Here is a 25555-nt window from a genome sequence, read left to right as displayed (position 1 = left end):
GCCTCCAAGCTTGGTTTATTAAATTGGTCACAACACTTTTTTCCTACTTTGGGATTTCTGACAATACAGCGCTTTAGTGGACTGCTTGTCAATTTAGTTTGGGGACTCTTTTTGTCATAAGTCATTTTCAAGCAGACTGCTCCCCAAAGCAACGTCTGACATTTTCCCTTAGTGCACAGCTCCGCCTCCGGATTCCTGGTGCTCAGCCTCATTTTTCTCCGGGCAATGGCCTTGACCTCAGAGCAGATGACCAATGGGACTCAGCAGAGGCACAGGAGAACGACTTTCTTCTATAATCCCGGCCCTCAAAGTGAAAGAATCTTTACATTGAGGAAACGGGGACAAAGACCCCACGTAAAATTGTTTAGGAGACCCAGGGGTATGAGATTCCCCCGTTATACAGACACCCCCGTGTTCAGTGGGGTAAATAGCTCTTGCCCCCATTTCACAGCCGTTTTTGTTTCCCCTCCTGCCTGAGTATGCTGACAAGGCCAGGCACATTTTGCCAAACTCCCCATTCTCTGCTGGATGAATAATTAACTGAGATTAGAACTTTTTTTTCATGAAACTAACCAGACACAGAGATAGACACCCCTCCACGGCGGCCTGGGACTCCCTCTGACGGCAAAGCAGCCCCGGTTCTAAGCCACACTACCTGAACCTCTGCACTCTCCCTGCACAGCCCAAGGTGAAACCAGGCGGTGACCTTCGAGGCTAGGGTGGCCTCCCTGCTGCGATAGCCCAAGGGAAATCAGCTTCTAACGAATGTTTTTATCTCTGAGAACATTCTTCAACCAAGCTCAATCAGTCTAAATGAGCTGGGATGTTATATAGATGCTTGCTTAGTGCTAGCGCATTGTACATTGTACACCAATAATATTTTTCCTTGTACAACGCCGCGAATGAGTAGGCATACCTGATCCAATCGGGGGATCGGTATGTAGGCTGCATGTAGGCGACACCAGATGGTTACGGCTAGAACTAATGACCAGAAAAGGGCAAACATACTTTCTTTATTTTAATGTTATCACCCACACCTGTGCTCCCTTTAGAATGTTACTAATATCTCTACTGGGTATGCTAATGATGCTGATTTCCTTCTATATTCTTCAAATAAACTTTTTTGGTTTAAAAAATTCTTACCCATGCCTGCATTTTACTCCAACCCATAGCTACCATTGGCATTTGACAACGTAGTAGTTGAATTCCATTTAGGGTCAGTATCTAGTGAGAAAACTGACAATAGAGAACTGTCTCTTCATATCTGCAAATTGCTTAAATTACCTGACATTCGGCAACCTAAGACTAAATGCAGAAAACAATTCTAGCAACAGAGATACAGAACTGCCTAATTTTTCCTAATAGTATTGAGCTTGCTGACCTGGAACCAGAATTGCTCTGCCTTCTGTTGTATGATCATCAAGGACATTCCCTTGTCATCAAGTTTCTACACAGCACCCTCTCCTCCTCTGGGTTAATCTGCTAGGTTCTGGGAGACAACAGGAAAGGCTTCATACCTGCCAAGAAATAACTGGTTCCTACCCCACACGTTCTGCCACCATAGCTAAGTCTGCATTTTCTTTAAGGATCTGTAACAACACTCCCTAAAAAAGTGGCTGCGAGGGTTAAATGATAAAATATAAGTACATTCTATACAGGAATAGTGACATAGTAATAGTGACATTCTCTATAGGAATAGTGACATAGTACCGTCACAGAGAATATTAGTTCCATAAATTCTTCCTCTTTCTCTCTCCCTCTCTCTCTCCCTTCCTCTCCTTCATCTCTGACTTTACTTTTGAAAGGAAAATAATACCATTGCTGTCATTAGCTTTACTTTATTGATGCTTTCAAATGTTCCATGCAGCATCTCTCTATTTTCCTCCACTTTAATGCTCTCAAAACATAAAAGGTCATTTAATATTAATAAGTTATATCCATAGGGCAAGGGGAAAGACATTTACTTTGAGTTATTAGCTCATGTTTACCCAAGTCACATTCAGATGCAGCCCCTTCTACAAGTCATTGACATTTCTAGATAAATGAGATAACACATTTCAATGAGTACAGGGAAAGTCAATTCGCCAGAGGCTAGAGTGAAGGATTATGGGGAAATTTATTTTCCTTGCCCGTTGCCCTTCATTATCAGAAATGAGGAACTGAGATCATTAAAGAGCTGGTTGAGAATTAGAGAGGAACATAACTGTTACAATAAAGCAAGTCTTGAGGAATAATAATAGGATAAATAATGTCATACTGAATAGGCTTATTTCCTCTAATCCCCGTTAAAGTGCAAATCTTAGCACTAAGAGTTCTAGCAAGATATTTGGGTGGACAATTACTAATTGATGTTTTAGTTGCCATGCCTTTCGAATTAGACTTATATTTGCCTTATAATTTAAAGAAGAGGCTTGGAAAAACATGGCAAAATATATATCCTTTCTCAGGGAGTAAACTCAAGAGAAAGGGCTTATCAGAATACTTTACAATACTACCCCTCTATCTTAAATTCTAAAATCCTGCAATGTCAATACACAGGGAGAAGGGACTGGTGCATAAAATATGCTTTGTTCCTTCTAATCACAAGAGAATAGCTTGCCTTGTTTCACTTGGTTGAGATCTTCCCTAGTAAATTGCAAAGCCCTCACTCTTTATAATATTCTTCCCAAGTCTACAAAAAAGAATGAAAGAATTGAAAGCTTCAGCCTGGCCGGTGTGGCTCAGTGGTTGAGCATCAATCCATGAACCAGGTCACAGTTCTATTTCTAGGTTGTGGGCTCCATCTCCAGAAGGGGGCGAGCAGGAGGCAGCCAATCAATGACTCTCATATCACTGATGTTTCTCTCTCTCCTTTCCTCTCTGAAATCAATTTAAAAATATATATATATTTTTAAAAAGCATTGAAATCTTCAGTATTGTCCTGAACCATAAAGCCTAGTGAATTTCTCCTAGTAGCTCAGGTCACAATTATAGGATTTCTGTGACAGGTTTTAGAGAGCTCTATAAATTAAATTAATGAACGTATTTTAGCCTACTTTTAATGCATGATTAATGACAAGACTTCATAAGTGTCAATCAGTAAATAATAGCCATATTCTGCACAGGCATCTTTTCTGTCCATGTTTAAGTGTGGCATAACTGATGTCGCTATTCAAATTTCTCAACATTAATAAATGTGTCTACAAAGTTTGGAAATAAAGGTAATCCTTGAAAAATAAACAAATAAGCAGCACATACTAGATAAAATTAGTTATTTGGGTAAGTTCCCAAAGAATTACTATAAATATGATCTTGAGTAAAACAAAAAATTTAACCAGAATGAATGAAGTATGAACAATTAAAGTCAGAATAAATAAATTATTTTGAATAAAACCTATTTGATGAAAAACACATTATACCAAAAAGGACATAAAGCATAGAAAAAGACCTTGAAAAACATGCTTCACAAAATTTTATTGTCACTGACCAGGAAACAGAAAGAGAAGTAGCTAATTCAGTAATCACAAGTTGAGCACTTGAAAATTCAGTAGGAAGAGTTCATCACACTTTTTAAAACCTGGATAAAATTATTATCTTTTCAACTGCACACTCTTTTCTCTGATTCCTGTCCTCTCAATTCATCTTCTTATCAATACTTGGAATTCTCAAGTAATGGGATGCTAGAATGGATGGTACCTAATTTGATTTGCTCAAAGGGTATTTCCTGAACACCTGACCTACATGCTAGACAGTGGGAAACAAGAAATAATGAGAATTAAGCCTGTGATCCAGAATTTTTAAGAATGGGAATATATATATATATGTGTGTGTGTATATATATATACACACACACATATATATACATAATCTACACACGCACATATAATGACATATAATTATGTATGCATATATATGTATATATGGTGGGTGTGTTTTAGCACTAAGTAACTAAAGATGTACCAGGAATTTTCCAAATAAACATATTTGCCCTCAGGTTTTCTGCCTCCTACAGTGGCAGATGAACAAGTATTTTTACTTTTTTTAAAAAAAATTCTTTGAAAGTTTTTTGAAATTCTGACTATGAAACACATAAACATGTAATTTTAAAAATCAGAAGTGAGCGTTTGAGTAATAGATGTATGTGCTGAGATTAGAGAAGTTCCCCTCAGCTTCTAGACTACCTCCAGAGTATTGGTTGTTACCTTTCCTTCTAACCATGAGCCTTCGGCATTGAATCCTGGGACAGTGAATGTCTCCCCAGGTTGGCTATACACAAGCCAAGGAAGTGTATATTGTCTTATTCATTGGTTGTCTTCTTTAAGAAAAAGCTAATGAACAAAAGAAACTGACAAACAAATTAGACCCAGAGACGCTGAAGCATGCATCAGACTGTCCTGTCTCAGAGGGAAGAGGGAAGGGGGTGGGGGGTAGGAAGAGATTAACCAGGGAACTTACACGCATATATGCATAGCCCAGGGACACACACAATAGTGTGGAGAGGACCTGGGGAGGGGATGGAAGCAGGGTGGAGGGGAACAAGGGGGGGGGGAAATAGGACACCTGTAATGCTTTCAACAATAAAGATAAATTAAGAATACATACATACATACATACATACATACATACATAAATAAATTTAAAAAATATTTTTAAAATAAAAATAAATAAAAAATAATTTTATTTTACCTGGAAAAAAAAAAAGATCAGCTGTGTTATTGATTTCAACTAATCATTATAAAGACAAACATATAAGTCATTTAACACAGTTTCTAAAGAAAATTCAAAATGTAAATGCCAATTTAAACATATAAAGTGTTTTTCATATGAGAAATGAAAATAGAGGAAAGCCCTTAGAAAGCCAAGTATAGTTAAACCTTATTTTGGTTCAAAATTTTAGGCAAAATGTCTACCAGCTTCTTTTTGTCTTTATTTCTGTGTGTGTGTGTGTAGTTATTTTATTAACTATTTTGCCTCTACATGGAAAAACTTTCAAGACTACAGGAAAACTGGTCTCTTATGTAAAACTTAAACTCTGAATATATATCCAAACACAAGGGGGGTATTTACTGAATGAACCTGAATATGCTTATATAGGTATAAGTAATTTTTTAAAAACCCAAGATTTTGCATACATAGCCACAAATTTAATAAAAAGATAATGCTGTGAGGCCTCATATAATGTTTGACAAACATGCACTTTAATCTCATTTTAACAGTTTTAAAAGTAACCACATTTACTCTTTTATTAAGTTAGGGACAGCACATTTTTATCCCAGAGCTGAACACAGTCAAATCTAAAGGCAATTTTCCTCAGTAAGAAAACTATTATTTTTCAGCACCTGACAGATTTTAATATATGTATTCCTGATATCTTACATGCTGTGTTTTTACAAGTATACATTCTCATTTATAAGCAGAAAATGGCCATGAACTTTATAAGGCAAGGTCTAAAATCTAGTGTTGTGAGAGCAGAGCAGGACCACAAATAATGTGAATTGGTGATGTGTTCCTATTCTATAATATTTAAAGTCATCCCTGATACTGAAGTTTGTTTTTATTTTAATTGAATAATATTTTTCTATAGCAGGAGAACATTTTCAAGGTTCAACTATTTCTTGAAAAGCAACACTGAGCCAATTTTCCCTGAAGTCTTATTTTTCCATGGGCATATTGTCCTTAATGCACATTATAATGTCAGTATATTTATACCCAGATGAAGACAAATAGAATAATATGCATTTTGAGTTTTAAAAAAATAAGAAAATTCCAGCTCCATTAAATATTGAGAAGAAAAATAATGGTCACTGTCAAGTCACATTTAAAAATATGTATATATCTTTACTGATTTCAGAGAGAGGAAGGGAGAGGGAGAGAGAGGGAAACATCAATGATGAGAGTCACTGATCAGCTGCCTCCTGCACGCCCCCCACTGGGGACGGAGCCTGCAGCCCCCACCGGGGATCGAACTGCAGTCTCCTGGATCATAGGCGATGCTCAACCACTGAGCCACGCCGGCCAGGCTCAAGTCACTTTTAAATTCTGTTCTCCAAATACTTTTTCTGTGTAAAAAAAACAACAACCCCGAGCTAAGTGGTTTTATGAAAGCTGTTATGTGATATTGTCAGAGGAATCAAGTATCTTGATTGTATCCAAGCAACGATGATAAGTTTAGGGAAGAAACAACAGCAAAATAAATTCTACTAAAATGTTTCTGAGTTTCATTTCTGCCTAATTTTGGATTGGGATTTTTTTAAAAACTTATTGGTTTGGGGGAAAGATTGCTCTAACAGTGAAAAAGAATCTCGTAATAAGGTATAGAAGTCCACATTCTGCCACAGGGAAAGTGATGTTGTCAACAACTGATGCTAAAGCCATCTGGTCAGGCACAGTCTCTCTAAGAAGAGCAAGCTGCTAGATTTATGCAGGAGTTTTGGAAGCATGGGGGTCAGGGATTGATAGGATATTAAAAGCCTTAAGTAGGCTGCCATTGACTGTCAGTATACAGTTACTCTGATAAAATTGCTGTCAATTGGTTGGCCTTAGAGGTGTATTTATGAGAGTGAGTCCATTTCTAATTGTTTGACTTTCCAAAAAGTTGTCACTGGTTGGTTTGCTTGTAAAAAATTATCATCAACCAATTGAGTGGGTTAAAATCCAATTTGTTTGACTATTTGATAGTTACAGAATAACTAGTCTTTTTCTAGGTCTGTGTAAGTACTTTATTCTCAGTTTCTTATTTTTATTTTCAAATAGCCAAATCAGCAGCAAAGACCATCAAGGATTACCTCTAGCTTCACTACTATTGTTGGCATGAAGTTTCATTTGCCAATAAATTTTTTTTTTTCAGTTTGAGCATCAATCGGCATGACTCCATCATGGTTTTGTCTTTGAATCACTTTTTGAGTCATCTGTTGAAAAAATGCCTATCCAAAAGCATTTAAGATTTGGGGCAGCAAACATCAAAGAACTCTAAGGCAAAAAAATATGTAACTACAATTATAAAAAAAAAGAATAAAAGTTATTCTGGAACAATGACTTAAGACTTTCCATGCCTGACACAGAAGGCGAGTCCCAAAGACCTCCTGCCTCACATAGCCAGGTTCTCATTTCTCTAAGTTTACATATAGATTACTTAACATTCCTGGTTCACATGAAGTGTTAGCGATGGTACAGACTTTCCTTGAAAACAAAAATAAAATCTGAGATTAATGTATTGTTCATAACTACTTATCTTGAGGAATTCAAATTGGTTTGTGCTGCCCTAGAACTTGCACTATTCATTATGTCGGCCAAGTGATAAAATAGTTTCAAACAAGTGAAATCTACAAGATGTTAAATCCTCCAACTCATATTAATGGAATTTATATCCGTAGATGTTTCTTCCACTCGCTGTTACTTGTACCCTCAGACAGGTGATATCCATCCAGACTCCTGTAATGAGACAGCATCTTCTTAGGGTTCTGGAAAGCCACTCACTTGGAATAGTCTATTAGCCACACAAAATAATTAGCCTTGGTTCTAGGTTATCATTGGAAAGCCTGATTTCTGTATAAGAAAGAGACCACAGAAGGTGTGAGGAAGATAAGGTCATCCTTAATGCAGCTATAGGTGTGTTATGCCTGGGAGTTGGCATGACAATCTTTATTGTTATCTTTCTTCATTTATGTATCATCTGCCATGAATGTCATTATTGGTAGTATTAGTGTAACTTTCTATTAATTTATAGACACACCTAAGATTTAAAAAGCCCAATCTTTGGGAGAATTTACCTACCATAACAGAAACACCATAAACAACTGCTAAAGGCACCTATTTAATATTTGTTGGTGGATTAATTATTTAAAGTTGGTAGGTTTTACATTATTGAATAAAATCTTGCAAACCCCATTCTCTAAAGTAAAAATGAAACTTATCAGTTTGCATCCAATTAAGATACAGAGCCACACAGTAATTTAAATATGGAAAGTTTAATATAAATAATTATTAATCTGTAGAATAAGAGAGTCAGTGTTAACTTAGGCAGATTAAGGACCCCAGGGCTGAAGCAGAGCCCCCACGAAAGAACAGACGTGGAGAGCAGTTCTGCACCAGGCTGGGGTTCAGAACTTGGTGGGGGAGATGGGGTTGCAGCCCACAGGAGAGCTGATAAACTTTCTGGGTTTCTGGATCCAGAGCTAGTCCACAGTCACCAAACTAGAAGAAAACAACTGTCTGGCTGTGGGTGACTCAGGACCGGTGGGCAGGCACACAGAGGGCACTGCATAAGGGGCTTGAGTGCAAGATGCCTGTGCTGAAAGCGGGCATTATAATTGGCAAGTAATTGTAACTGGCTGTGTAACTGGCAAGACGTCCCCTGTAAGTAGGGACTGATCACAGAACAGCCCGGGGTGTCCCCCACATGAACTGCTAGACGCAGCAGGAGCAAGAGACACCAAAGCAGGAATTGAAACGAGAGCCCTGTCTGCCAGTAACGTCCCTTCAGCGCCCTCTGCTGACAAAATGTAACAGGTTCGCTGTAGAGAGAAATGTTTAGTAAGTCCATTGTCACAGAGCAGATAATGTAAGGGAAAATTTGGAGCTTAGAGACAATAAATTTATACCTAGCACAAAGAGGAACAGATAAAATGTGTTCATGTAAATTACGGATGTTTTAAGTTAAACTAAATTATATTGGAAACCATTTAATTGTAAAATAGATGCAATACTTAATCAAAAAAGGCTAAAGAACTTCAAATACATAAAAGATAAAGAAACAACCTAAATACATTTCAGTAGGAGAATGGGTTAAGAGCACTTAGTATATTAATCTAATGGAATTCTCTGTTATTTTGCAGAAAAAATTACTAAACTAGAAATGTTAGAAAAAAACAAAACAGAAGACTACAGCCACATTCATGGACATAATGGATTGAAAATAGCAAGTTGAAGACTATTCATAAAGTACATGCCCACTTGTATGATGCTTAAAAACAAAAGCAATAAAGACACAAAGATATGCAAAAAGACTTTAAAGTATTATTCGTGAATTTTGAGAAAATAAGGAACAATGAGATCATTGGGAAAGAGGAAGGAAAGACCTCAGATCAACAATTATCCAATCAAAATTGAAGTGAATTTCTTAAAAGTCACACTAGAATCTAGCAGAAAATGGAACAATGTCCTAAAATGTGAGAAAAAAATTACTTCTAAACTTTTAGCACATTATTATCAAATTCAAATATAGTTTAAAACAGGCTGAGACACATAGTGTCTCAAAAAGATGACAGTCAATGTCCTGGAGAATGTGCTCCACCAAAATGAGAGCATTAATGAAAGGGATGGACACTTATTGAATGTTTAATACATTATACCAAAACTTTAAAAAGTTAAAAATTATATTATAGTGACATTATTTCAGAACATGGTACCATAGTTGAATTCAACTGAAATCTACAAGCCTTCATTAATAAAACCAGAATAACTATTCACAAATAGCAATCAGTGTTTAATAATTAGAATGAAACCCCAATACCATTTTAAAAATTTTAAATGTCTTATTCTTCTTCCTGTCAGTGCCCTTTATTTCACTGCAGAAGCACTTCTAACCTTTTTCCTTATTGCCTAAATCACCTTTTTAACTTTCTATCCCTCCCAAGCCCTCTATTTTCAACTTTCCATGCTCACTGTGTTCTCTGACCCCCAGCTGCTGCGTGGAGACTGATTTTTCTTTGCTCTCCTGGGTAAGTCCTGATGTCTCACTGAGCCTCTGTTCTCCTCTCTACGATACCATTTTTCATTTTTCCCTCGAGTTCTTCTTTAAAGGTTTTCTTATTCAAAAGGAGATGTATGGATCAATTTTTCTGACTTTTTGCTCCTTTAAGTAAAAAGGAAAATCATTTTGTTATTTCAATTGATAGCTAATTTAACTAGAAAAAGAGTTCTAATTTTAAAACAACTTCCTTGGAGACAGGGAACATAGGTTTATGGCCTCCCATCCCGTTACGCTGTTGATGAAAAGTCAGATAACTCTTCGGTGCAACTGTATCTGCCGTTGCAATTTTTTGGGGGGGGAACAGAATGTTAATCTGCTTTCTCACTGGTTGAGCCCGTCAATCACAATTTATATTTTCCCTTACCTCCGTGAAATTTTATACAATTGCTTCTTTGAATATTTTTCCCAGTCCATTTCCTCTGTTGCCATTCTGGGGGATTTTAAATAGGAAAGCATTAAACTGTCTGGATTAATCTCCCATTTTACTGAGTGCCCTCTCCTTACTGCCTGTGGATGCCCCGCGATGTCTTTCACATCCTTCCTACCGATGTTCTCAGCATCTTTGCTTGTTAAAAATTGTCACAATCTCTTCGTTGTTCTTCCACTGCTCTTTTTCTGGTCCTTTTGGGTTATTTAAATCTCTCCGATAAAACGTGTAGTTTCCTACTCTACTGTGTTCATTTATTCATTAAGTCATTTTTATTTAGTGACCAAAATTTCCCAGACGCTGTTCTAAGGACCTCAGGATATGTTAATAAATTTGACAATTTATTCACTTTCATCCCTCTCTCGATGAAAGTTACAGTTTCAATCCCTGGATGATATGTGTTCCTTCCAGGTAGTGGAGAACCATAAAAATAATGGAAGTTGAAACCGTTCAAGGTGATCTCAATAATCAGTGGGGAAAACTTAGGTCAACAAGTTCATCTCCACCAAGTTTCCTTAGCTGTGTGTCTAAAATGTATCCAGTGTTGACAATCTTACCATTCCCAAGTCGGCTATTTCTTCTGTGGCCCCATTACGTTTGGTTGACTTACTTTTCATGATTCACTTTTCTTTTCTTTTTTGGGGGGGAGGGGGCCTGCACTTTTACCTTAGTCGGCCAAGCCTATCTTCCAATTGCCCATTTTAGTACAATATTCCCTGGGTTTCTCACCGGGAGACAAGGGGCAACACAGCTACAGGCTTTTGCTCGGCGTGTGAACTGAAGCTCCGATGTGCAGCACCCAGCCGCGGACAGCTTTACAGGAGGTAACACAGTGAGCACGGGAGCCATCCGTGTAGGGAGGGAATCCTGGGCTGAAGCCCTAAGGGTGAGGCCTGCGCAGTATTCTCCTTTTCACAGATGGTGGTGGCCAAAATTTGAACGGGATTGTTGGGGAGCTCGTATTTTTTAACTAACCCATGGGCACTAAAAGTTTTGCATATTGGAAAGGTGTGATGTGGGGATTTCTAGTACATGATTTTAAAAAGAATATTTCTAAAATAAACTTTTGAGTAATAAACAATAAATTGGTGAATAATAGGCTAAGAAAATAAGTGACTAGTACATAGAGAGAAGAAAAAGAGAAATATTCTATGTAACTAACGTACTTGTTTAGAAAACCACGACTTATTTTTAGGGTGACTACATGGAAAACACACAATGTCTATGAATGTTTTGCTTTGGACAGTGTGCCTTTTTTGCTGGTACAGAAAATGGGAAGTGGATAGCCGAGTTTCCTTATGAAATACAGCATAATAATGTAATTTTAAAATCCTCTATCTAGGATTGTCCACATAATTGTCAAGATCCAGTACAGAACAAAAATGTGGGGTCCCATGTCCAAAAATGATGAAGAATTTCATGACAGCAAGAGCAGAAAACGGAAGAGGCCACCTGTGAGCGAGCTGGCCTGTGAGGCTGCTCAGGGTCACGTCCCAGAAGCCCGCCTTGCGCGTGACACCTCGTGAGCATGTTGTTAGGGAGCATAGGGGATGCTTTGGATGGCCTGTGCAGAACATTTCAAACAGTTCGCCTTGGTTTGATTATTTGTAATACAACTTCCACTCTTAAAATTGTCCCACTTAGATTCTGAATTCCATAGTCACTCTGATTAGAGGTAAGGATGTTAAATCTGGGACACTCCTTAAAAAGAGAATGATTTATATATTTTTATGACTGATCCTGTATCGACAGCTCATAGATACGTTCTTCACGAAGGATAACAGCACACCTGTTCTCTTAATGAATCTGATGTGCAGGAAAGCCAGCTGGGAAGGAGGGGTGGGAGCTGAGGAGGGACATCTCCGTGGTCACAGCCGTGGCTCCCTCTGGTGGACGAGAGGAGGAGTGTCAGCGAGATTCCACTGTAAAGAGCAGTAAGGTCTCCTCATGTCCCTGCCCTCAGTGTTTCCCCACAAACCTACAGAAAGCGACAAATGACGAGTAACAAATAGCATAGCTCTCTCTGTATATGTAGTATTGATGCATATAATACATATATCAATACTTATACGTGTATATTGTATATAACAAATATGTAGATATTGACATAAGTAATATGTTTTATATAATATATATTATATAGACAGAACTACATTATTTGTGCATATGTACACTATATGATATACACTTTTGTGTATGTGTGTATTTTAACACAAGAAAATTTATCTGTGACTATTACTTTATATTTACAAAAAATTATTTCATAGGCTTGTGGCCTAATATTTAATTTTCCTAAATTCCTCTTGAATAACCTTAAAAGTAGGAAGTGAAACTCTTTAGATTGTTTCTTTCTATAACCACACGGTGGCAGCAAAGGATAAGGGGACATGCACAGAGCCGCTGCCCTGTAGGGGAAACAATAAAAACCTCCAAACACTGCTACAGGACACGTACACAATTACAGAACAGTCACAGGGGCTCAAACTGATTAACAGCCTATGGATTTTTCAAAACATGAACTGCATTTAAATTCAAATTTCTTGGTTTTTATTCTAATGGTTCAATAATGTAGCCCTCAGTGGTTACTGTGTTAACTCTAAGTCACCTTAGCCATATATTTGGATTTGAGCTTTAAAAGTAGTTCCCACATTCTTAGTCAGTCATTCATTCCATCATTTGCAACTTTTTCTTACATTAAGTTTATTTTCTTCTTATTATTGTTATTAGAGATATAAAGAGTCTCTCTCTATATAGATATCTCTTTACATATATGTACACATGTTCTCTTCCTATTTGTGCTGTCTTCAATTATTACTTTTAAAATACATTTTCTTTTTTCCCATATGGTAGAGGCTCAAATTTGTGACCTAAATGCCAGAATCTGTGGCTGTCACACAGAGGTCAGGACTGTGTGGCCCCTGCCAGCTGTTGACATCCCAGCTGCCGTCCACCATGAAGCTGGTGATAGGATAGTAGGGCTGGTGTGTGACCACTGCAAAAATTTATTTCTGAGAAAGTCCACCCTTCAGCTACTGGTAAAATGGCCTCTAACTGCTTTCTGCCTTTAAAAACTTGTAGACATATACTTCATTTACAGTGAGAGCCTAAATATACAAACAAAATCGAGGCCATATGTAATAATAGAATATAATCCACAACCTGCAGCAAACTGCCTGGGAACCCAACCCTTTATCGCTAATAACAGCCTAGGAAGTCCGCCTGCTGTAAGTCAGATTTGTAGGAAGTCAGACTGCTATCTCTAGAACAATCAAGGAAACTAAACAATATCTTCTATAAAAATCTGCTCAAAGGGCCAGGACTTGATTGATAACTGACAGCTTCCCTAATCTTTGCCCCCATTCCCAATTTAGAACTAACAGGAGAAAGCCGAGTATGCACCCCTAACCAATCACACAGGGTGCCCTGCTTCTGGTCACCCCACCTCTGGCTCCCTGGGCCAACAGCCCCGATTAGAGCAGACCTGAAGCCTTCCCTTTTCTCTGCTATATAGCATTCCCACCTCTCTGCCTGCTTTTGAGTCTCTCTAACAAGCAAGTGACAGCGACTGACTCCCTTGCTATAACAAGCTCCGAGTCAATAGCCTTTGCATTTCCCATTTGGTTGGTCTTCATTTATTTCCATCAGAAAATTTAAGTTCACCCAGAGCACAACAGCAAGGGAGGCACGGATATGTTATTCTATCCACCCACGTCCTTACAGAAGGAGGCCAAAGAAACACAGAACTCGGTAGAAACGGATGCTATTGTAATTGCCGAGCACCAGCTCTTCCCTTCTGGCTTCTCAGTGTCCTTACACACTTTTCTGCTAATTACTGCAACCTAGGATTCTCTCACTGTAAACAGCATTAGCAAGAAAAACTGCTCTCACCTCATATAACGCAGCCATGTTCTCACTTTCTTCCTAAAAACTTGAGACCCAAATCCATTAGCCATATCAGTCTCTAAGGATATCTATTCCACGTGAAAACCTTCTTGATCCTACCAGCAACATACCTTATAAAAATAATATGGAAAAGTAATATAAAAACGATAGAGGAAAAATAAAGCATAATAGTCGATAGACATATATGTATATATGCGACTGGTAACGAAGCCCTAGTTAGAAACCACAGCTCTCTTCTCCATAACCCATTATATGCTCGCTTCGCCCTCAGCCCAAGTCCCCCTCGCTGAGGTTCTTTAGCTGAGGCATGACCCAAACTTGCCGTTTTGAAGGTATTTGTGTCTCTGCCTCTATATAATAATTTTCCACTAAATTTGACTAGGAACACAAAAGAACTAGGAGACAGTCCAGATGATCCCCTGGGCTTCACACATACTTTGTTTTACTGTGTAATAGAACACGAATTTCTCTTATAATCAGGACCAGTTACCTTAGCGATACTGTAATCCCCCCTGTGCCTGTCGGCAACAGTCTCAATCAATGCCTGTTTCTGAGACACCACGGTTGGATACCCTTATTTATATGTTTTTTGTTTGGAATCAAAACCTCCAAACCAGTAATGGGATTAATAAGCAATTTTTGTGTATGTGAGTCATCAAGGGTTATAGTGACAAAAGACATTTGTAATCCCAGTCCTTGATTTTCAGTCCTTGATTTATAGAGCTGGGCTATAAGTGAACGCTGAGTGCCAATAGATAGTATCCAGTATACATGCTGGTCAGCTCGAACACTTCGCTATGTGTGAAACTCCTAGCAAATTTTCCTGCCCTCCGGGTGTATACATTATAAATGTTGGGGATAGTTTCCAAATCTGATGTAAGATAATCATAAACAAATGCCAGAGGTTGTTTAAAGGTTACCAAAACATGTTTGTTTAAAGATTCCAAATTGCTCTATAGACACTGAGCCGATCTGCCTCAGACATTTCAAAAGGTAACATTTCTTCTCAGTTTCAAAAACCACCTAAAACTCAATTATTACAAATTCTGCATATTCTTAGGGGTCACAGGAATTTTTAACTAATTAATACTGTAATGAATGTAGTCAATTATTTTATTTTTATTGCAATGCAGTTTTAAAATATTAAGGCACGATAAAATTAGGATTGCTGTAATGTTTAAGATAATATTTAAGACATATAAAGAAAAACAAAATAGAAGGGAAAAGAAGTAACATTTCACTGTATTTCTAAGCTCTTTCAAAATCTCTTGCAGAGGGCTTAGACGAAATAACATTTTAATGCTTTATTATGAACTATCTCAGGCTCAGAGATATTAAGTAATTAGGCAAGATCAATTCAAAGTACCCTGATAATCAAGTTAACACTGAATTATTTTCTAGATTATGGGAAGTCTTTCATCTATGTCTATTTTTTTTAATATAAAAATGTTAAAACTAATTTCAACGTGTTATGAAAAATACTATTTTTAAAACCTTATATTTAACTTTAAAGATAGGCTCATAGAGACACATCCAGGAAGGATTCTGAGTCTCCTACCATAGAATTTAGCTGTACACACTGTACCGTTGGACAGAGAATTAGCAAGGACCTAGTCAGTCGAAATCTCCGGGAATTTTTCTCTGGGCCCAGTGATTCACTCACCAAAGTGCTTTCATTGAATTGCCAAGACCACTTTCACAGCACTCCGGTTCTTCACAGTGTACTTTTATGCAGTGACCTACACTGACCTGGCTGTACTTTGGAAACCCTGTGATTTAGTTGCAAAATCAGCTATAAAATACAAGTGTCTAAGACCTAGTGTTTCAGCAAGGTTTAGGAATATTAAGATAAAGATGGTGGTGGTGTTGATGATTGATAATAAAGCCATCAGTTTCAATTTAATGCAGTAGCCAGCAAAGGAAAAGTTGGGGCCTATTCAGATTTATTAATTTACCCATTAACTCAAAAAAATTTATTTGGGGCCAAAAATTAGGACAAATATTAAAAATTAATGGAACAAAATTATTTGATTACATTTTTTCCCACTTAGTGCTTCTCAACAAATCTTTTGAAGAATAGTTTTATTTATGTTTTAATGTGTTCCTCATTTGTTTAATGAAAAAAAAATTGCTTTTAGAGCCATTCCTGACAGTTCTAGCAATAATCATATAGTTTAAAACACAGAAAATTCTGTTGTCATGTAAAATAACATTAATCACTAATTATCAGAATTTTATAAATAATTTTAATTACTTTCCAAAGAAATAAGAACTACATTGCAGGTGATTAAACTATGGATTTTCTTTGAGGAATGCATAAATATATTATATACAGTAATATATATCCCAAATTGGAAGATTAAATTTCATAAAAATAAGGTACCATAACGATTAGAAATAGAATATTGAAATAATTATATAAACTCTTATAAACATTGCCCAGAAGAAACTGTTTTATAAAATTATTGAATAGAGGACTATAATGTAACCAAGTAGGCACTTTCCAGGTTATATAGCTATTATTTTACAAAAATTGTTTGCATCAACAATTTATCAACAATTATCAACTACTTGAAAATTAGAATATTTTTTCAGCAGAACAATACCATAAACATCCATCAGTTTCACTGCCTAGCTCATGAACCTTCCTGAACTTAATATTAAGCTTACAAAGTAAACATTATAGTGCACATTTCTATGAGAACTGGTCCAGAACATGCTGTTGCTGAGAGAACAGAGGCTTGCTGAGCAGTATCATAAACTTTCCAGGAGCATGTTGAGATTAAATTTATATAGACACACTAACATCAGGCAGATGATTAGAATCCAAACATGGGCTAAAGCTGTTGGTGTAGGAGGTAAGTAATATAATATTCAAAATCTAAGCAGGAAGCTAGCAGATATCCCAGCGTTTGGCAGAGCGTGGCTGTGAATTGAGGTCTTAGTTACAGGAACAAGAGGTCCACAAAATTCCACAAGGACAATGCTAAACCAGCAAGTGCCAACCAAAGCCTGACCCATAAGTTGAGATCCTTACTAAGCTTCACCCCTCAGGCTGAAGTCCTCTGTGAACTTAAATTTCATAGAGTGTATAAGTCTAATATACCATCTTGGTCACATTCCGTTTTTGATGATTAAGAATAAAGCTGCTATACACAGCCATGTGTGATTTGGGGGGCAGAAGTTTTCGAGTCAGTTGGGCAAATACATAGGAGCATGCTTGTGGCATCATAGGGTAAGACTATGGGTAGCATTATAAAAATTTGCAAATTGTTTTCCACAGTGGCTGTTTGGCTTTTGTATTTGCACCGGCAATTAATGACAGTTTCTGTAATTCTGCATTTCTGCCAGCATTTGGTAATGTTAGCATTTTTGATTAGGATTTGATAGCTTTTTAGTTTTAGCCATTCTGACAGGTATGTTAGCAATATCTCATTGCTGTTTTAATTTTCAACTCCCTGATAACAAATGATGTTGAGCATATTTTTATGTGCTTATTTTTCATCTGTATATATTCTTTGGTAAAGTGTTTATTCTGAGCTTTTGCCCATTTTTCTTAAAATTGCACTGTTTGCTTTGCTATTTTTCAGTTTTGAGTTTTTTGTCTGTTTTGGATGCAAGTCCTTCATCAGATACATGTTTTATAAACATTTTTCCCAGTTCACGGCTTGTCTTTTCATCTTCTTAACAGTTCCTTTCGCAGAGGAGAGAGAAGCTGTGTATTTCAAATGCATAAATTCCAATTTATCCAATTATTTTCTCTCAAGGATTTTGTTTTTGATGTGGTTCTAAAATCTCGTTGCCAAACCTAATGTTATGTAGATTTTCTCCTCTGTTTTCTTCTAGAAGCTTTATCATTTTACATTTACATTCATTTTGAAATGTTGTCAAAGCTATAAGATTTTTTGTTTGTTTTGCATATAGGTGTCCACTTCTTCCAGAATTGTTTGGTGGTAATTATATCCTTCCTCCATCGATTTCTCTTTTTTCATCCCCATGTTATTGAATTTATTTGGGTGACACTTGTTAACAAAATGATACAGGTTTCAGGTGCACAATTTCACAACACATCATTTGTACACTGTATTTTGTGTTTACCACCCCAAGTCAAGTCTCCTTCCATTGCCCCCATACCCTCCTCCACCCACCCCCATCACCACACTGTTGTGTGTGTCCATGAGATTGTTCTCTTTTTTTTCTTTTTTGCTCAATCCCCAATCCTCCACAAAGCCCACCCAAACCCCTCTGACAGCTGTCATCCTGCTCTTATCTATGAGTCTGTCTCTATTTTACTTGTTAATTTTGTTCATTAAATTCCACATCTGAGTGGAATCACATGGTGCTTGTCTTTCTCTGACTGGCTTATTTATTTCTTCATCAAAGATCATTTGATGATAACTGTGTGGGACTCTTTATAGTCTATTATGCTCCACTGATCTGATCTGCCTGTCCTTTCAGCAATACCATGTTGTTTTGCTTACTGGTAACTCTACAGTAAGTCTTGATATCAGTGTTATAAGTCCACCAACTTTGTTCTCCACAATTGTGGTGGTTAATCTAAGTCTTTGGTCTTTCTATATAAACTTTAGTAAGAGTTTGTCAATATCTACAAAACAGGGTCTTTGGATTTTCACTGGGATTGTGTTTAATCTATAGAACAATTATCACAAACTGTCATCCTAACAAGATTGAATCTTCCAATTTATGACCATGAAATATCTCTCTACTTATCTAGATCTTTATTTATTTGATTACATTTTCTACATACAGATTCTATATGTATTTTGTTAGGTATATGCCTAAGTAGTTCATATTTTTGTGCTATTATTAATTATATATTTTTAAAATTTAAAATTTCAATTATTTATTATCAGTACATAGAAAAGTAGTTCACTTCTGAATATTAATCTTGTTTCATAACCTTGATATACTTGCTTATTAGTTCTCTGTATATATGTTGAAGATAGAGATTACATGATTTGTCAATGGATTCATTGTTGTAAGGGAAAGAGAAGCTTCTGACCTGGTAAATGTGCTTGGTGATTATCATAATGGAAAAGAGAGCCCAAATAGTAGGTTTAAGGAGTTTGATTTTGGAAATCTAATCCTGAGAAACCAATTATTCATCCAAGTGGAGATGTCAAAGAGCCAGTTAAACATACAAACCTCAAGTTCATGGAAGAAATCTGGTTTGAAGACATGCTCAGTGTTAATTATCATGTATACATTTTTAGACTATGGAACTGAAAAAGAAATAGCTTAGATAATAAAGTCAGTTAAAAAAAAATTATATGTCCATAGACTGAGGCCTGGAACATGTCAAAATTTAAAGGTCTGGAAGATGAGAAGAAATCACCAGGGAGGATGAGTATGAATTACCAATTATGTAAATGCAGGACCAAAAGACAGTAGGACCCTTAAAAACAAGTGAAAGCAGTGTTTCGGTAAAAAGTGGTGACCAGCTACACCTGGTGCAGCAGATAACTCCAGTCATTTAGTTTCTAAGAAATTACCAGTTAATTTGCAACATGGATGTCATAAGTGACCTTTTAAAAAAATCTATTTTACTAAAGCAATAGAAAAAATAAGTTCTTGTTTGAAGACTGTCCAAGAAAAATATAAAAGGATATGAAGTGAATATAATTTGCATTAACAAGTCTAAGGAAGTTTTGCTATAAAGGGAAGTAGAGACACATGGAGTAGATGGATTATTTCTAAAGAAAGATTATATTTTAGCTTTTGTATGTTGATAGAAATAATCTAGTGATTTGGTGATGCAGGAGAAAAGGAACATTTATGAAGAAACATCTTTGCAAAATTGAGAAGTAATTGGGTCAATGGTATGATTATCGGTGACTGGCACAACGGGAACACAAATTCATCTAATATCAGGGAAGGTAGAGTATATAGGTAGAGATACAGATAATAGGTAGTTTATGATCTATGTGAATAAATTAAACAAATTCAAATGATTTTGTACATATAGTTGTAATGTCATGTCCCCCAAATATCTAAAAGAAAATCTAAGTTATATTTTGACAGTGGAATAACATAACAGTACCCCTGTTTGCTTTCATATGTGAGTTCACAACCACAATACATTATCTAAATACTTAGAAACCAGCCACTAATAAGGAATGATATTTACTACCATATCATGGTAATAAATTCCATATATATGGAATTTACACAAAAATGACAAAAACATAGCTCCAAAAGAATATATGTATTTGTATACATACACACATGCAGAAAAAAGAAGCTGCTCTCAGCTAATAAAATTATTTTAAAAATTCAGCCTCACAATAGTCAAAGAACTATAACTGAAAACACAGGTTTGGCTGCCTGCTGCAACAACAAAAACAGCCAAACTCATGAAACAGGTACTGATACAAAGGAAAGAGGTTTATTCAGGCACCATGAATGGGGAGAACGGTGGACTCAAAGATTACCCCCCCCTTCCTGCTCAAGCCCATGGTTCTTATAGGGATAGGGAGGGGGAGGGCTTTTTAAATTTAATTAATTTTTCTAGCTTTTGGACTGCTGGGGCCCTGTTCATTCATCTTTCTAGCTTTTGGAACATTCAGTGTAAGAACCTCCCTTTGTGCCATCTTGACCAATGGGGGAGACTCCCCAGTGGCGTCTTGTCTATGGTAACAAGGCTGCAAATTTAAAAAATGAAAAAATAAATAAATTAATAGTAAAATTTAACTCACAAATTCAGGAGGTACTAAGATGAGCATTTAAAACCACTGGAATTCTTTTTTACAATTCAATTTAGAAATAAATATCAGATATTAATACACTTTTAATTAAAATTGCAGGACACAAATGTAGTATAAGGGCATTACAACAAGGTTGTTTACAACTGAGGTAGAATCTCATCAAATTATGAACACTGATTATTGATGGCAGGATGAGTTACCATTTTTGATTATTGATGGTAGGATGAGTTACCATTTTTGATTATTGATGGTAGGATGAGTTACCATTTTTGTTTCATTTAATACTTTTTTCAGATTTTATAAAATGAACATGTTAATGATCAGAAATGTGATTAATAAAAGATGTAAGTGTTTTAGTCATTACATTGGTGATATAATACTACAAACTGGGATCTGAATCACTAATGATAGATAAAGGTCCTTCATGGTTTGAACATTCCATGGCCAATACAAATCATAAGACTTATTGAAAGACAGGAAAATACTCAAAGTATAATCCTGGGGGGGGCGGGGGGAGATACAGACTACAGTATGGTGGTTACAGAGGGAAGGGGGTGGGCAGTAATAAAGGGTAAAGGGAGACAAATATATGGTAACGGAAGATTATTGGCCTTTGGGTTGTGGGAACACAATGAAATATACAGATCCTGTATCATAGAAATGTACTCTTGAAACCTATATGATCCTATTAACCAATGTCACCCCAATAAATTTTTTAAAAGATAACAGATTACATATTGCACATCTAGTAATATAATGTTTTAGAGTTTATCATAAAAAAAGTTGACTAAATATCACATAGAGTACATTGGTTGTCCCTGCACCAAAGAACTTTTGGGTGCCTGAAAGATGGGGGTGAAAGACTTTCCATTGAGTAGCCTTTTGTATTTTTTAAAAATGTAATACCATGTGGGAGAAAACGAGACTCTACTATATGTTACTATGTTTACATTCATGTCTGTTTGCACTGAAGAGAGAGACAGAGATAAGGAGACAGAGTGGTTTAATCAAGACAGGAGCTTTGTGTGTTTTGTACATTCTATAGATTCAATACCTAGGCTTTGATCAATGACTGGTACAAAGTAGATGCCCAGTAACTATTTGTGGAAAGAAGGTATGCATGCAAAGATTAATACATTAAGACTCAGGGAAATAGACTAAAATGACATGCATACTAAAGTTGAGTTTGGATAGTGTAATTATAGGTGATATGTGATTTTTCTTTCTAAAAAGTTACTTTACAGTTTTATGTTATCTAATATTCTTAAAATAGTTATGCAATATATAGCCCATTTCTTATCCTGATATAAAGTACCTCAAAAAATCAAATATATGTCAGTGTGATCTTAGTTTAGGCATGTAAAAAATATACATAAATTAAATATAACACTCTCATTCCTATAAGAAAATATTATTTCTTTGAAAATCACAGTGAAATGGCTGCTCTGATGAAAATTAAATTTAAAAAAATCTCTAGCTCTGCAGTGACTTCATATACAGTGTAACTACGAAAATCTCTGCTGATGGTTAATTGTTGTCAAAGTTGATATTAGTATTCCAGCTACCAACTCTTTAAAGAGACCTTAATGCAACAGAAAAGAAGCTCCAGATGTTCTGATGGCTGCAATTTTGTCCTCAGCAAAGGTTATAATCAGGTTCATAATACGAGCCTCAATGAAGAAGCAGTGTACTATAGAAGAAAAGTACACTGGGCAGAAACTCATGAAAAAGAAGCTCAAAATTAGTCTCCATCACTTAGTAATTATGAGTTTGATTCATCCACTACTGTTGTAAGCCTCAATTGCTTCAACTGTGTAATAGAAATCATAATAACGGGCTTACTTGCTCATTTCATGTATAATTTAGTGTATCTACCAGATTTCAAAGAACTCTGTGTGTGTTGTTGTTGTGTGTGTGTGTGTGTGTGTGTGTGTGTGTGTGTGTGTGTGTGTTACTGAGAATCAGTCTCTTATTTTCCCTCCCTGGCCCTCAAATCACATGACTTCATTAAAAATGAACTATGTTGGAGCAAGTAACTAACTATCATGGATATAACTACTATTAGAAAATTATTTTGAAAGTATATTTACATACTGCTTTACTTAAAATACAGATTTTTAGAAACATATAGGATCGTACCAAATTAAATATGATCTTTATATTGCTTACTTTAAAGCTGGTGCAGTTCAAAATAGTGCAAGATTATAGATCTTGATATTTCTACATGGACAGAGTAGGAGGCTCCTGTAGGCTGTAAATTTTGCAGCTTCTGAGTCACCCACCCCTTCAGCCAAATTTTTCTTTGGATATTAGGCAATTGCCCACATTTCTTAAAGAGACTTCCCATAAGCTCACCTCCCTGCTGATCCTCCATCAAACCATCATCCCAGTAACGTGAACTTTCTTGAGTCTATTTTCATCCCTCTACATCTCTTCTTCTCTTGGGCCTTTAGAACTACATCTTCATGATCGGTAAACCCCTTAAATTCTCATCTTCTCTGAAAGATTCCCACGTCCTCCTTCCTTTAAGCCAGACCACTCATGGAGGGTGGCGATTTGCCATCTTCTCAATGGTTGTTTCCTCTCTCTTGCCAGAAACATTGGAAAGTATATAAATATAACCCTTGTCATTTCAAGACTGGTATTTGTCCACTTTCTTGCAAAAATATCTGTTATAATTTTTTTTAAAGAACTTCACCTCCTGCACCATAACCTTCCCAGCTCTCGGTACAATGTGCCCTCCCCTTTACATACAAATTCCTGAAAAGGATTTTCCATATATGCTCTTGTCTTTCCCTGCTTCCTGGTCTCTAGTCAATACATTCCAACATAACTATCACCAAGATAACTTCATTAAATCACTTCTTAATAAGGTTAGAAAAGGTTTAATTATCCTCAAATCATTGACATCTTAAATTCTTCTTATCTGTTTACTCTGGGGTATTAAACAATAGCTACACTCGACTTCTTGAATTTTTTTCCCATGTTCCAACAGTCTTCTGATTTTTCTACTACGTATTTTAACTCTCCTTTCTATTTGATAGCTAATTTTTCTGCATATATACTGACTTTATTCATGACTCAAGGCAAAGATTTCTTTTTAAATCCTCTGTACACCTTCCCCTTAGTATTGAATTCCTGCCTATGACTGCAGTTCTCTAAAAAGGCTCTGAAATGTATATTTCTAGTCCACAAATAACAACTACTACTCTAAGGAAGATAAAATTGGGTAATACGTTAAAGAATCAGAAGTAGGAACAGGTCACTGGAAAGGCCTCTCTAAGAAGCTGTTATTTTAGCTGAAATCAGGATCATGAAAAAGCTGTGGTCAAATGAAGGTCTGTGAAGAGTGGTCTAAGCAGAAAGGGTAACAATTGCAAAGTTAGTGCGGAGGGGGCTGAGATGGGAACAATTAGCAGAGACTATGCATACAGGGTTTTGAAAGATATGGAAAGAGTTTTGATTGTATAGGGTGATGTAAAGACACTGGAGAATTTTAAGGGGGAGAGAGACAAAAATTTACTTAGGCCTTAAAAAAAAAATCGATCTTGGCGCTATGTGGAATAGGAAAACTGGCTCCAGAGGGAATGCAGTAAGGCCAGTTAGTAGGGTGATGCAGAATCCAGGTAAAGCAGCAATGTGCGCATGAGCAAAGGAAGTAGAAGAGACTATGATGAGAAATAGCCATTTTCTAATGCATATAATATTATATAATATATAATATTCAAAGAGCTTATAGATTTTTGTGTGTTGAACTAGATAGTGCATATGAGTTGTCAGGAGAAGGGAATCAAGAATATCTCCTATGGTTTTGCCTTTAAAAAGTTAGAGGATTTTGTTGCTACTTAATAAGATGGAGTTCAGAAATGCAAATTAAATAGTAAAGATCATGTTCCACATTCCAAAACTTTAAAGTGTCACAAAGCCCCATTTTAGTGAGGATATGGGGAAATGTGAGTTTTTCCACATTGTGGATTAAAGCATATATGAGTCCCAAGCATACCTGTTGATGAGTTTTGGGTACAGAAACTTCAAATTCGTTTCTGGAAAATGAATTATTTTTGTGGAGTAGAATTAGATCACAGACAGTCACTAAAAGCCTAGACCAATTTTCTGGAAATTTCTGTTGACTATAACTAATGCAGCCACTTACTCTAATGTTATGTTTAGTTGTTCTCTGCCACCATCCAGTTGTTTTTATCTGGCATATCATATGTGCTTACCCTCTCAAATCTGGACTATTCCAGGAAATTGCCTGTCAGACTTCTGAACATCTACTGTTCTGGGGCAGTCTGGTTTTTTTTCTATATTAGTTGAATTCAGCAAAAAAAATTTGCCTGAAAGAAAAAAAGCAATGATATTTTAAATGAAATATCATTTTTTTCTAAAATAAAGAAAAGATGGGTCAGATTAAGCTCTGATTATAAACACCGATGTATAAAAAAATACAAAATTAGGAAACTAGAATGAATGTAGAGTTTGTGTCTTAATATTCACCAAGAAAAAGAAATGATAAAAAGTATACGCTTTTTAAATGGGGAAAAAACTAAAATAAAGTTTGCAGGGGGAAAAGCAGACCTGACTTTTCTCATTGTCTTCTAGATTGGATGTTAGAATTCACTTTCCTAGAATTCACTTTCCTAGACTTGGGTGTGGAGGTTAAAGAGGAGAAATCATAATGTATAACAGAAAACTTGGGCTTTATCAGTAATCATCTTGGAGTCAGGTACTTGTCAACTCTATATTCTCAGATAAATCACTTTCTGTCTC

The sequence above is a fragment of the Miniopterus natalensis genome, chromosome 4 (genome assembly GCF_054644295.1).
Source record: "Miniopterus natalensis isolate mMinNat1 chromosome 4, mMinNat1.hap1, whole genome shotgun sequence".
In the NCBI taxonomy this organism is placed as follows: domain Eukaryota; kingdom Metazoa; phylum Chordata; class Mammalia; order Chiroptera; family Miniopteridae; genus Miniopterus; species Miniopterus natalensis.
Note: the sequence above shows the minus strand (reverse complement) of the source record.